This window comes from Peromyscus leucopus, chromosome 11 (assembly GCF_004664715.2).
Source record: "Peromyscus leucopus breed LL Stock chromosome 11, UCI_PerLeu_2.1, whole genome shotgun sequence".
NCBI lineage: Eukaryota > Metazoa > Chordata > Mammalia > Rodentia > Cricetidae > Peromyscus > Peromyscus leucopus.
The window spans coordinates 60,020,802-60,033,020 of NC_051072.1; positions in this window are offsets into that span (position 1 = coordinate 60,020,802).

The window sequence follows — 12,219 nt, forward strand, 5'->3', positions numbered from 1 at the left end:
CACCATGAAACAAAATGAAAACCATATATTTACAATCATGTCATTATATGTTAATAAAATACATAGTCAATGCAATTTTTACATCCAAATTAACTTTTAAAATGTATGTGTGCCAGTGATTTGGAGGTAAATATTACCCTTTTCATGATTTTTATGGCACCTTTGTCTTATATTGTGTGTCTAATTATATATTTCAATTATACAGAGAACTAAAAATTAGAATTTCATGTTACATGGTACTTTGAGAGCTTCAGGGAGAATGATTAATCCCAGATCCTTCTTTCAGAGTATTGGGTCCTTGTTTGGCCGTGTGTATTGTTTTAGGTAAAGAATGCTCAGTTCATGGATACCAGGAAGATGGAAAAGGAAGAATGGTAGGATCTCCCTGGAGCAACATATATCCTTTAAGAGATAAGAACTCATCAATGGATTAAACTATGGGTGATGCTGGAAATCTCATGATCTAATCACTTGTCAATAGCCAGCACCAGATGGAGACAGTTTTTGGAGAAATCATTTATTTCTAAACAAAAACCACCATTTTAAAACCATTTTGTAAACAATTGTGAAAGTGCAGAGAAACCACAGCTATAATGGAGCTAGGGATCTGTTAAGGTGTCCTGCAGTTACTTCAAAAGTAACTCAATTAATTTCTGCTGTGACTAGTACTTTTATCATTCATTAAATTATTAAGACAACATTAATAACTTGAAACATAAACGCCATAAATAGCCTATTAATACATTTAGCCTGCTGTTTTAATGTGTTTATTGTAAAAGACTATGGGAAGAATTGTGTAATTAAGTCTATCCAATAAAACTTGAAAGGCTAAACCAATAACCCTGGAATGATATCTTCATGGAAACTTGGTAATGAGACATCTCCTCTAGACTCCCTTGCACCTATAGACAAGCACAGACATACCAGAATCTACAAGATTCTTGCATAACCACGCTGTCAATAGGAGGAAGGTGATGAGAAAGACAGAAGTTAGGAAGTATTGAGAAGTTCTCATATACAGGAAAGATATGATGGTAGGTCAGAGCTAAGCAGCTGAATGCACCAGATCAACAATCAGGCAAACGGAGAGGGAACTGATGTGACCTGTATGACTGTGGTGGAAAATCTGAGTCCTGGGGAAAATTGAAATTAACAACCACAAGGAAAAACTGTATGCCAGGGAGAGAATGCTGAAAGTCAAATTTAATAATGGACAGGAAAAGGAAAAGCCAAAAGAAAGATTCAGATATTGATACAAGTGTGAGGGATGGAGAAGCATTTAGTAGAGTTCATTTAGGGAACAGGGATGGATTTCTAAAGATGCAAAGCAAAACAAAACCATAAGAATAATTATCCACATTCAACTCCTCAAATGTAAGGCTCCTCTCAGCCATCTGAATATGCTAGCACTATTGAATGTCAACTTCCCATGAAAAATAAGCACTAGAAACAGTTTAGCTTCGTTTCATAAATAATCAATACTGAGAAAGAGGATATGAAAATGAACAGCTTATCAATGAGCAATAAAATTCCCAAGAAATATGTCCCCACAAACTAATGATAGCTATATTATTTAAAATGATTAAAGATTAATTTTAAAATGATATTTTAGTTAAGAACCCTATGAATCAACTCAGAATCAAAATATTTTGAGGAAACTATTATGATAAGAGAAGGAATTTATAAAAAAATAAAACTGAGTTGATGAAATTAAGTGACAAAACTAATTAAATCATATCTTAAGTGAAAAGGTTTATAAGCAAAACACTAAATTTAAAATGTGAAGATATAGCAAAAATATAAAACAGATGTTTTAAATAAAACTTGTATATAAGATATAGATGCCGAGATCAAGGTAGAGAGAGAGACAGAGAGAGACAGAGACAGACAGAGAGACAGAGACAGAGACAGAGATAGACAGAGAGAGACAGAGAGACAAAGAGAGAGAGGCGGGGTGGGGGGAGACATAAATTCAAAACAGACCAAAGCATAAGAATAATTTCAAGAAAATGTCCATGACGTAGAAGACAGGCAAAGTTACCCACCAAGAGTGATAAGGTGTATTACTATAAAAATTGTCAAATTATGAAAACGTTTTGAAGATTTATGTGCATATGCACCCACATGCATTTTATGTGTTTTTATATGTGTTTGTGTTCTAGTGCCTCATATGTGTGGATAGAAGACAGCTGTGTGCAGATGTCTACAGAGATCAGGAGTCAGATCTCCTGGAGTTAAAGACAGAGGTGATCATTCCTGTATGGGTGTTCAGAAAAGAACTCAAATCATCTGTTAGAGCATGGATGCTTTTAACCACTAAACCTTCTTACCAGCCCTCAGAATTTGAAGAAAAGGAGAAAAATCCTTAAGCACCAATATGTCATTTATAAAAGAAAGTGCTTCTGGTTCCACTTGCCTTTTTCAACAACTATATGCGGAAAGATGCAGAAATAGCATGTTTCAGGTACTTAAAGAAAATATGAGTCATTGATTTTTCTATCTGAGGAAGGGAAATTTAAATATTCAAGAATCTGATAGTTTGAGCTGAATGTGAAATGATAGCCCCACAGTTTCCTATTGAAAGATGCATGAATCAAACAACCAAAAACCAGAAACACATTAAAAAGGGGTGGTAAGTGAAAAGTGTTTACTTCTTTTCTTGTGGAGGGTAAGTCAGTTAATATGCAATCTTTAAGAATAAAGGGGAAGCAGAACTGTACATGGGTATCAAACAGGATGAAAAGTGTTTTACTCAGATCTGAAGAAGACAGAGTGTTGTGAGAAGAAGAGTTAACTGGCTTAGAGTGGGGAGCTGCAAAATAGAGATCAAAGGCATTAAAAAATGTCACATTAAATTAGTAGCCTGAACCAGAAGTTCAAGCACAACACTTTCTAAATAACAAAATACATGCCCAGCCTAGTCTCAAACTGTGGCAATTCCATTGCTTCAGCTTCCTGAGTCCTGGGCATAGGTACACATTACGGTATTGGGCTCTGCCCTTTTCTTGAATGTTAAAGAAGTTTTTAAGCTCTTGTTTCCCTAAACTTTCATACACTGCCCTTCCTTTAGATATTCCATCCCCACTGCCATTTTTTCCTTTTCTTTTTTTTCAATTCTTTTTTTTTTTTGTGCATGTCCTGGACTCTACAGTTGCTTCAAAATAAACATACAAAATTAAAAACCCGAATTTAGATCCAAATATGAAAGAGAACACACACTGCCTGCCTGTACTCCACAGCAAACAAGTGTCTCCATTCATGTTCAGTAGACAACCTTAAGTAAGTGGAAAAAGTACATGAGTTTAGGAACAAGACTTGGAGACTTGAGAAGGAGGCATTTGGTAGCCTGGGGAATGGATAAGAGGGGATAAAGTGTGGTTTGATCAAAGAACATTATATACCTTTGAAATTTGAAGGTAGTGTCTGTATAATCACAGGGACTTTTGATGTTAGGGCATCAAAAGTAAGAGATCAGCTGCTATTCTTCTGTTGTTTGGTCACAAAAGACAGACACTGGGCTGTGAAGAAGGTCAGAACGCATAGAAAGTCTTACATAAAGATCTAAAGTATTTATCCTTTAGTCTAAGGGAGGCGTTCAGTCAAGTCTTGCTTGAATGTGCTGAACACTTAAAGAAGTCACTGTTCAGGCTTTAGTCTGGGGCTAACCCTGAGTATAACAGATATGAACCTTCTCCAGAACCTAGCAAATGACAGATTTTTTTTTAAGAAAACTGTGACCGCAGTTGCTTTGTCATTGAATTTGGGGACTGTGTGCTGTACCAGAGTCATTTGATGTTGCTTTGCCTGCAAATTCTTTTTGTATGTTTTATACAAAACTTCAATGGCCATATAATTCCAGTAAGCACTGAATCTTGGTGTTCCATTCCAAACAAAATGAATAAAATCATACTGTTTAAAAGCAAAAATTAGCGTGATTTAGCTAGCATGGAATTCTAATTACTCTGTTTCTCCCCTCTCACTTCTTGTCACTGTGTGTTCTCAGCATTTCTGGTAGGCTGAGGCAAACTTGAATGTTGATCTCTGCTTTCTCGGGGAGTTTTCATTCAGATTGTCAGGGAATACTTGATCCTTTACACAAAGTAACAAATAGCATTTTCAGTTGTGACCATTGTTACAACTGTATTACACAATTTTATTATAATTGTGACCCTTGCAATCTTACTCAAGTTTTAGTCAAGAGGTTTCTACCATTACATATAACTGCTCTGCAGAATTAGAAACCCTTGTGTAAGGATATAATTTATTTAGCATGACTTTAACAATATTGTCAATGTTCTACTTTAAAAAGTGTCTTAAACAGGTAGGCAATATCTTTCTCCTACAGAATCCAAATACTGTAATGCTGAACAAATTATTCACTTATCAAATAACTATTTTTTTATTTTTTTAGGATAGTAACATCTCACACAATGTAAATAATGAGAATAAAGAAATGTAGAAGATATTTCAAAATGTTAATTTTCAGTAAAACTGAGGATATTTTCTTACTATATTGTTTAGTTTGATTATTTTATTGTTGAAATTTTCACAAAAATGTTAGAAAATTTTAAAAGTTGTTTTTACTTCTTTTTTCCATAATTTTACATACGGTTTACTTGAACTCCTTTAAAAAAGCTCCTCGTACCATATTAGCAGTTGTTTTTCTTAAACAGTACAAAATGTTTTTCAAAACTGCTTCTAAACCAAAATACATTACTGAAGTGTCTTTATTTCTACATATTAATTTATTAGGGGGAAGGTGGCCTTTTCGAAACCATTTGGCACTCACAAAACTTTTGTGGGAAAAGATTCATTCTAAATTTGTTTCAGTATTAAAACTGTTTTTTTTTAATTGTCACTTCCCCTCCACTAGGCCCCAAGTAGGGAATCAGAGTTTCTGAGGTCTCTCTGTTCTGACACTGAAAGTGTATCCTTTAATGATATGTTTCCAAGTTGACTCACTGCTAATCCAAAGTCCTGGGCATGCAGCCTTGACTTGAATGTTGTGGTTGGAAATTACATCACTGATGCTTTCTAAATGCTTTCATAGTGTATTGAATAACATGTGGTTTTTTTTTTTTTTTTTTTTTTAACCTGAAGCTGAAACAGAAGACACAGTGTCAAGACATTTAGGCTATTTGTCTCTGTGTTTTTTATCTGAGAGATTTTTGCAACAAAAATTTTATGCTGTCTATATGGAAGAGAATGATTCAGAAATTTTCTCCTTTCTGGAAGTCATGGAATTAACTCATTGGAGGACCTCTTTCATTAGAGTTGTTGCAAGGAAGGAGAAGAGAGAATTGAAGCCACTCAGTAAGATCGTGATTAGTATTTAAGGAATTTATTTATTACCAAATGAGAGAGAGAGTTCTAGACCCAATGGTATATGATGCCGGATGTTCTGACTGACAGGAAAGGTGCTTCTGTGGAAGAAAGGAAGTAGGGAGAAACTGTGAATTCATTGAAAAGGAATTCAGGGAGAGGTGTCAAGGAAAGAGAGGAGAGAAGTTAGTCCACTTTCATAGAAAATCATTGCTTGTAAAGCATGGTCTAAGCTACGTATTTGAACTGGAACATCACACACACATACACACACACACACACACACACACACACACACACACAGAGTGAGAGTGTGTGTGTGTGTGTGTGTGTGAGAGAGAGAGAGAGAGAGAGAGAGAGAGAGAGAGAGAGAGAGAGAGAGAGAGAGAGAGAGAGAACACTCAAAATTAAAAATCTATGAGGTACACATTCAAGGGTGGATTGCAGCATTTGACACAAAACTTTATATAAAACTTTATATCCACTTTGGAAATTAAAGTATTTCCTTGATTTGTATCTTATATATTAACAACTTAACATCACAAATGAACAAATAGATCTTTAGGGTTTTTTTTTCTCTTTTTTGTGTATATTTTGAAGTTCTTTGAAGTAATTGCTCAGCTCTATGTTAAATTCTAACCTTACTCTGTCAAATTTATTTTCTCAGCTTATGTAACCACATCATATATTTTTAATTGGCATATTCTACCAGAGCCAGAATAAATCAACTGTAGGATTGTATGTCTCCTTTCTAGATTATTGTTTGCCAAAATAAATACAACTTGACCTATCAAGAGGTCCCATTCCTGCCTTTCCTGGAGAAAGTTGGAAGTGAGAAAAGATATAATGTCTGTGACATTCAGTTAGGAGATGGAATTCAGAACACATCCACTAAAGGTACTAAGCATCAATCTTCTGAAACAGCTTTAGGACAAACAGTGATGCAGAGGAAGTAAATTGTGTGATATGTTTCACTGAAGAGCAATTTCCTTAATACTTGGCAGAGGGTAAGTTAACAAAAGTTCATCAATAATTAACAGCACATTAGTGTGAGCTAGGTTCCCAACAGATCTATGAATCTTTATTCATTGTGTTTGCAGACACTGTGAAACCCAGTGAAAAAGATAAGGTTTAGGGCTGGCTGGGATCTAAGTGGTGAATGAATCTGACATAGTCACATAAGTGGCTGTGTTAGAAGTGTGCCTGGAAACCTACAATAATGTGTGTCACAGAGTCATTTGCAATAATCCATATGACAGGGTAAGTCATGGAGATACAGTCCCCAGCATGTGACAGCATCCTTAGCTGTCTTGATACAGACTCATTTTTCTGTAGGAAGTAGAAATACGTATTTTTCCATTTTGCAATACAGAAAAGTAAATGGTATTCTCAGTAGAAATATCAATATTCAATAATATTGCAATTATGCGAAGGTGTGATCAGTAGACTAATGTGCCTATATATGAAATCATAAAGAAGAAAAATAAAAGCTAAAAAAACACATTATGCAAACAAGAGAAATAAATGTGGGCAAGACAGAAATGATGAATAATATGGAGAATATAAGGTCTAGCAACATTTTGAAAGAACTAGTTTAGCAAAAGCATTATAATTGTGATCATAAATAATATTGCTGCATTTTGAATTTAGTTATCCCAATCCCTTTATTTCTCAGACTGTATTTAAATACCCATAGTCATAAGTTTCTTGTTATCTTGTCTCTGTGGTATAGTAATTACCTGATAGGCCAAACTATTAATAATCATGAGAAGGCACTATATTTAAAAAACTGAATGGGAAAAGAGATTTGCAGATGGCAAATGGACATACTAAAAATGCTCAATACCATCATAGAGTACAGATGGGAACCGTGATGAGATACCACTGCAAACTTATAGGCAAGGACAAAATCCAAAGCTACTCAAATCCCTAATGCTGTTGATTATATGTAACAACAGGAGCAATTTTATATGGTTTGTGAACAGCAAAATTGAATACTTTTTCAGTGTTTACAAAGCTTTAAATTCTCTTAACCTATCACCTAGCAATCATGTCCTTCTGGATAAGCCTTGATAGATTGAAAACACTTTGGTCAAACAAAACATTCAAACATTTTTTCTGTATTGTCAAAACTTGAAATAAGCTGTGTGTCCTTCAAAAGTTTATGAATAATGACACATCCACAGAGTGAAATAATACTAATAAGTGATAGTGACCAAATTATGGGGATAACAAAATATGTATCTATATCATTTCTATTTACATCTAAACTTCCCAAGAGTCTTAGGGAGAGAGAGAAAATGATGTATTACTGGTAGATCATGGAAAGTTTGTAGGAAACAAAACAGTTTTGTTAGTAATAGGGAAAACTTGGAGAAACCAGTGTTATATGAGAATTCTATACTCTATTCAACTCTAAAATTATGCTCTACAAATTAAGTTTATATCAAAATTAACTAAAATAGGTAAAAACTGGTTCTATACAGAAACTAAAGTACAATGAATGTTCGTAACACCGACTGCATTGTCATCTCTTATGTCACCCTACTTTCAGGAATACTATAACATCAACATGATTTTGTTTCAATAGTCCATGGAGACAAAAAGTTGTCTAGGTTCAAGTGCTAAAGTTAAATCATGTACAGATTTATTATGAAAGTGCTTTTCATGCCAATTACACACACACACACACGCACACGCACATACACACGCACACCCACATACACACACAAAACTAGTAAGCCAAGTTTACTTGTATAATACCCTGGCTTGTTAGTCCAACTTAAAAGCTTTGAACTATATGAAAGTTCAAAAACTGATACTCATTACATGAAGCTGCACTTCAGGCTTTTAAATATTGATATTTTTCTAGCCGACAATTTGCAATGCACTTCACTGAACCTGAACAGCCAGCCACCTGCACAGTTGGAAGCATGAAACAATCTGGTGTCATATTAGTGTGATACAATATTAACTGAGGAAACATACTACCTTTATTTTGTGCTATGTTTTCAGCTAATGATGCATTCACTGAAAGGAACACTATAACAATTAGAGGAGCATTTTTATCCATAGATATCAACAGATTTATGACCAGAAGTGATTTACTTGATTATATTTACTGAGAAGTTCAACCACAAACCATCCTCAAGCAAGAACTGGAAAGGACTTTGATACAATTCTCCTTGAATGGAAAAGGGGATGAGATTGTTTTTTCTAGTTAGGATTAACTGAGAACCTGGGTTGCGGGTGCAAGTCCCAGCATCCAAAGCTGAAGCACAGTGAATTGTGTTGTTTAAATTGGGGTAAGTTGAATGTCCCACTCCAGAGGAAATAGTAGCTTCACCTTCTCTATATTCTGTATCAAATAGCTAACGTGGCTAAGTTTCAATTCAGGTAATGGGTCTCTTAGCCAGTTTTTACTCAAGTACTAGTGTTCTTTCAAAACATCTTCATCAACATGTGAAGAATTATTCTTTAGTGGCTATAATTGCATTCCTTAGCTAAATAAATTACATATCTAAAATTATCCATCTCAATTCCTAACAAGATATAGGTGAAGAAGGCAGTAATTTGTTTACTTTAAAATGTGGGTGTTACTGATGATCAGGGTTGTAGCAACTTCTTCAACATGGAAGAATCCATGCTGGAGGTAGGAGAATGCTGAAGAGACTCAGAAAGTAAACACAATTTGCAAGTTTTTTTTCTTTATTCTTTTGGGTCTTTGAGGGGTCCATCATCCAGCTCCCAAATAAATCACAGGGAGGCTTATTGTTACTTATGAATGCCCAGCCTTAGCTTGTTTTTTTTCTAGCAAGCTTTTCTTAAATTATGCCATCTACCTTTTGCCTCTGGGCTTTTACTTTTTTCTCTGTCTGTACATCGTTTCTTTCCTTCTTATTCCATGTCTGGCTGAATAGCTGGGTGGCTGGCCCCTGACGTCCTCCTCCTTCTTTTCTCATTCCTCAATCTTCTCTTCCCAAGATTTCGTCTATTTATTCTCTTTGCCTACCAGCCCTGCCTAGCCTTTCTCCTGCTTAGTTATTGGCTGTTTAATCAGGTGTTTTAGACAAGCAAAGTAAGACAGCTTCACAGAGTTAAACAAATGCAACATAAAAGAACACAACACATCTTTGCATCATTAAACAAGTGTTCCACAGCATAAACAAATGTAACACGTCTTCAACTAATATTCTACAACACACAAATGCAAGAAATACAACCAACTCCCAAGGCATTTCCTCAAGATTATAGAAGGAGTAAGGACAGTTTGGCATAGGAGACATACTACATAGCTTTCATGTGTTACAGGAAGCTCCAAGGATGCAGGTTTTGTGAGTAATTACCTTGGCTGGTGTGAGCCTGTAGGTGACACAGTTGCCTTAGAGACATTTATGCTGCTGTAACAAAATACCCAACCACACTTCTGAAAGTAACCACAACATAATCATTGGTTTGTCAACTTGAAAACTGATGGAACCTTTTCTTTGATCTCATCAGTGGCTTATCTATGGTGAATATGCATTTTTCATGTCTCCCCAAGAAAAGCCACACAACAATGATTATTATTTTTAAAATAAGTTTTGAGATGATTATACCATTTTCACTTTTTCTTTAGTTCCTTCAAGCCCTCAGAACAAATTCCTGTAGCATAACTTGAGCCATCTATGAGTTATTATCTGTACATGAAGAAGTTGATGTTTCAAGAGTCTAAGATGTCCATGTCCACACACTGGAAAGAAACAGAATTCATCACTCTAAAACATAATCTGGCTTTAATTTTTTTTAATACATCTCCTATTGTGAACAACAGTGTAACATGCATTTAAAGGTAAAATGAGAAATAACGTATATTGTTACTTCACAAATCTACTTTTAATTTTTATTAAAAAAATAATGCAGCGATGCATGTTGTGAATAAGGATTGACTCCAGTCTGCTGCAAGAGGCAGATGAGTTGCAGCAAGGAAGGCCGCTCTTACCTAGCTTCCATGCCTTCTCAGTCCTGCCCTGGGGGCTGCTTAGACCCAACCTTTCTCCCCTGAAATTCATGGGGCCATGTTACTTATGTCTATAGAAGTCTGCTTTAAGAACATGGAACTATCAAAATGCAGATGTGTCAGAAGAGTGGAAACAATGTTTCTGCCTGCTCTTTTTCTAGGAATGCTTTTTCTATTTTTCCTAGTAAAGGCAGGAAAAGGAGATATGTTCAGTATAGCCATACTGGGAACATGGACAAAGTGATCCAGTGTCCCCATCCAGTTCCTGAGTCCTAATGTGAAATAAAGTCTAAAAGATGGGCCACTGATACGTGCTTCTAAGCAGTTCCAGGCAAGGTAAGGACCTGCCTACCCCTCACCTGTCATCCAGGGGCTTGATTCTCATCCTGTGAGGTGGTCTGACAAGTTCCCTCTCTGACTTGTGCCCATTCCCTTCTCCCAGTGTGAAATTCTGGGGGAAATTCTCTAGGAAAGCTCCTCAATTTTACCTTACAAACAAACACAGTGGGGTGATATCAGGATATGTGGACCCACAGCCAGCAATAACCTGTGATAAGTATAAGTAACTTTAAATTATCTTAAAATTCTACATTGTTTTCCAGCTCCTCCACGCAGATAAATCTGCCCAGACTGTAGCCATACTTTATGATTGTGAATTACTCTCCTGCTTACTTCCAATTCTGTAAACAGTATCTTTACTCAAACATTCCTGTGAGGCATGCTTCATTCAGATTACTCAATTGTAGGTAACCAATTGACTTTTTTTTTTTGCAAACATTTAAAATGCTAATTTCAGTTGACAAATAGTAGCGATGTGTGTTTGTGTGGTACAATGTGATATTTTTAAGCTATTTCTTCCTTTAATTGAATATGTAGTCTTGGAGCAATATCTTTCCGTTCCTCTTCCTTTCCTTCATACTTCTGTGGTGTCTATTTGTGGTGTAAATTTGCTGTTTTAGAAAGCATAAATTTACACAATCAGAATTCAGTGAATCCTTTTTAGAATACAATTTATCCTAGTAGTTAATAATTAGAAGACTGGTGTTGAATAAGGAGGGCTTGTAACAGTTGCTATTGTGTTGATACTTCAAGAGAGGAAATATTACTTGTATGTTCATGACAAGGCATAGATGACAATCACCTTTGATTTTCTACCATCATGAGACTGCCAGATATGCTTCTTGAAAATGGTTGCCTTCATTTTATTCCCAACGTGTCCTTTATTTTATTTAATATCTGACGTTAGCTACACACATAACTCAGAGAAGGTATTGCAACTTCATGATGTCATCATGTGCAATGGCAAGGGACAGTCTACAATAGCTTGCTCCAAGGATGCAAACCGGGAAACAGCTCTATATGGTATGCCGAGGGTCGCTGCAGGTGGATACTTCTGAGGCCATTCTTCAGAAATCGTCCGATTAGCTTATTCCCTAACTACTGATTTCATTAGACACAATCATGAGAAAAACCATAGCTATTTCTCTGCTCAGCAGTCAGGCTTTACAAAATCAAGCCATCTTCTTCCTACATCCATGAACAAATGAAATTACCATAATTTGTGACCAAAGATTTTGTAACCCACGTGGTGATGGTGACATTTCAAACAAAGGCTCATGATTTTTGAAAAGAAAGTCACATCTGTGGGGGAAAGTCATGAAAGAATTACTTACAAGGTACATTTTGTATTATTGCAATGGAGAAAAAAAGTCAAATTTCTGTTTAAACTTCTATGCATCAAATTTCAAATTTGTTTTTATTTAAGTCAAAGATATATAAATCTCAGCTTCTATATATTCACTACAAATTCATTGTACAATTTAGGTGTGGAAAACACTCATTTTAACAAAGCAAACCTATGGAAAAAGAAGTTTCACAGAAGAATGGATACGTCAAGA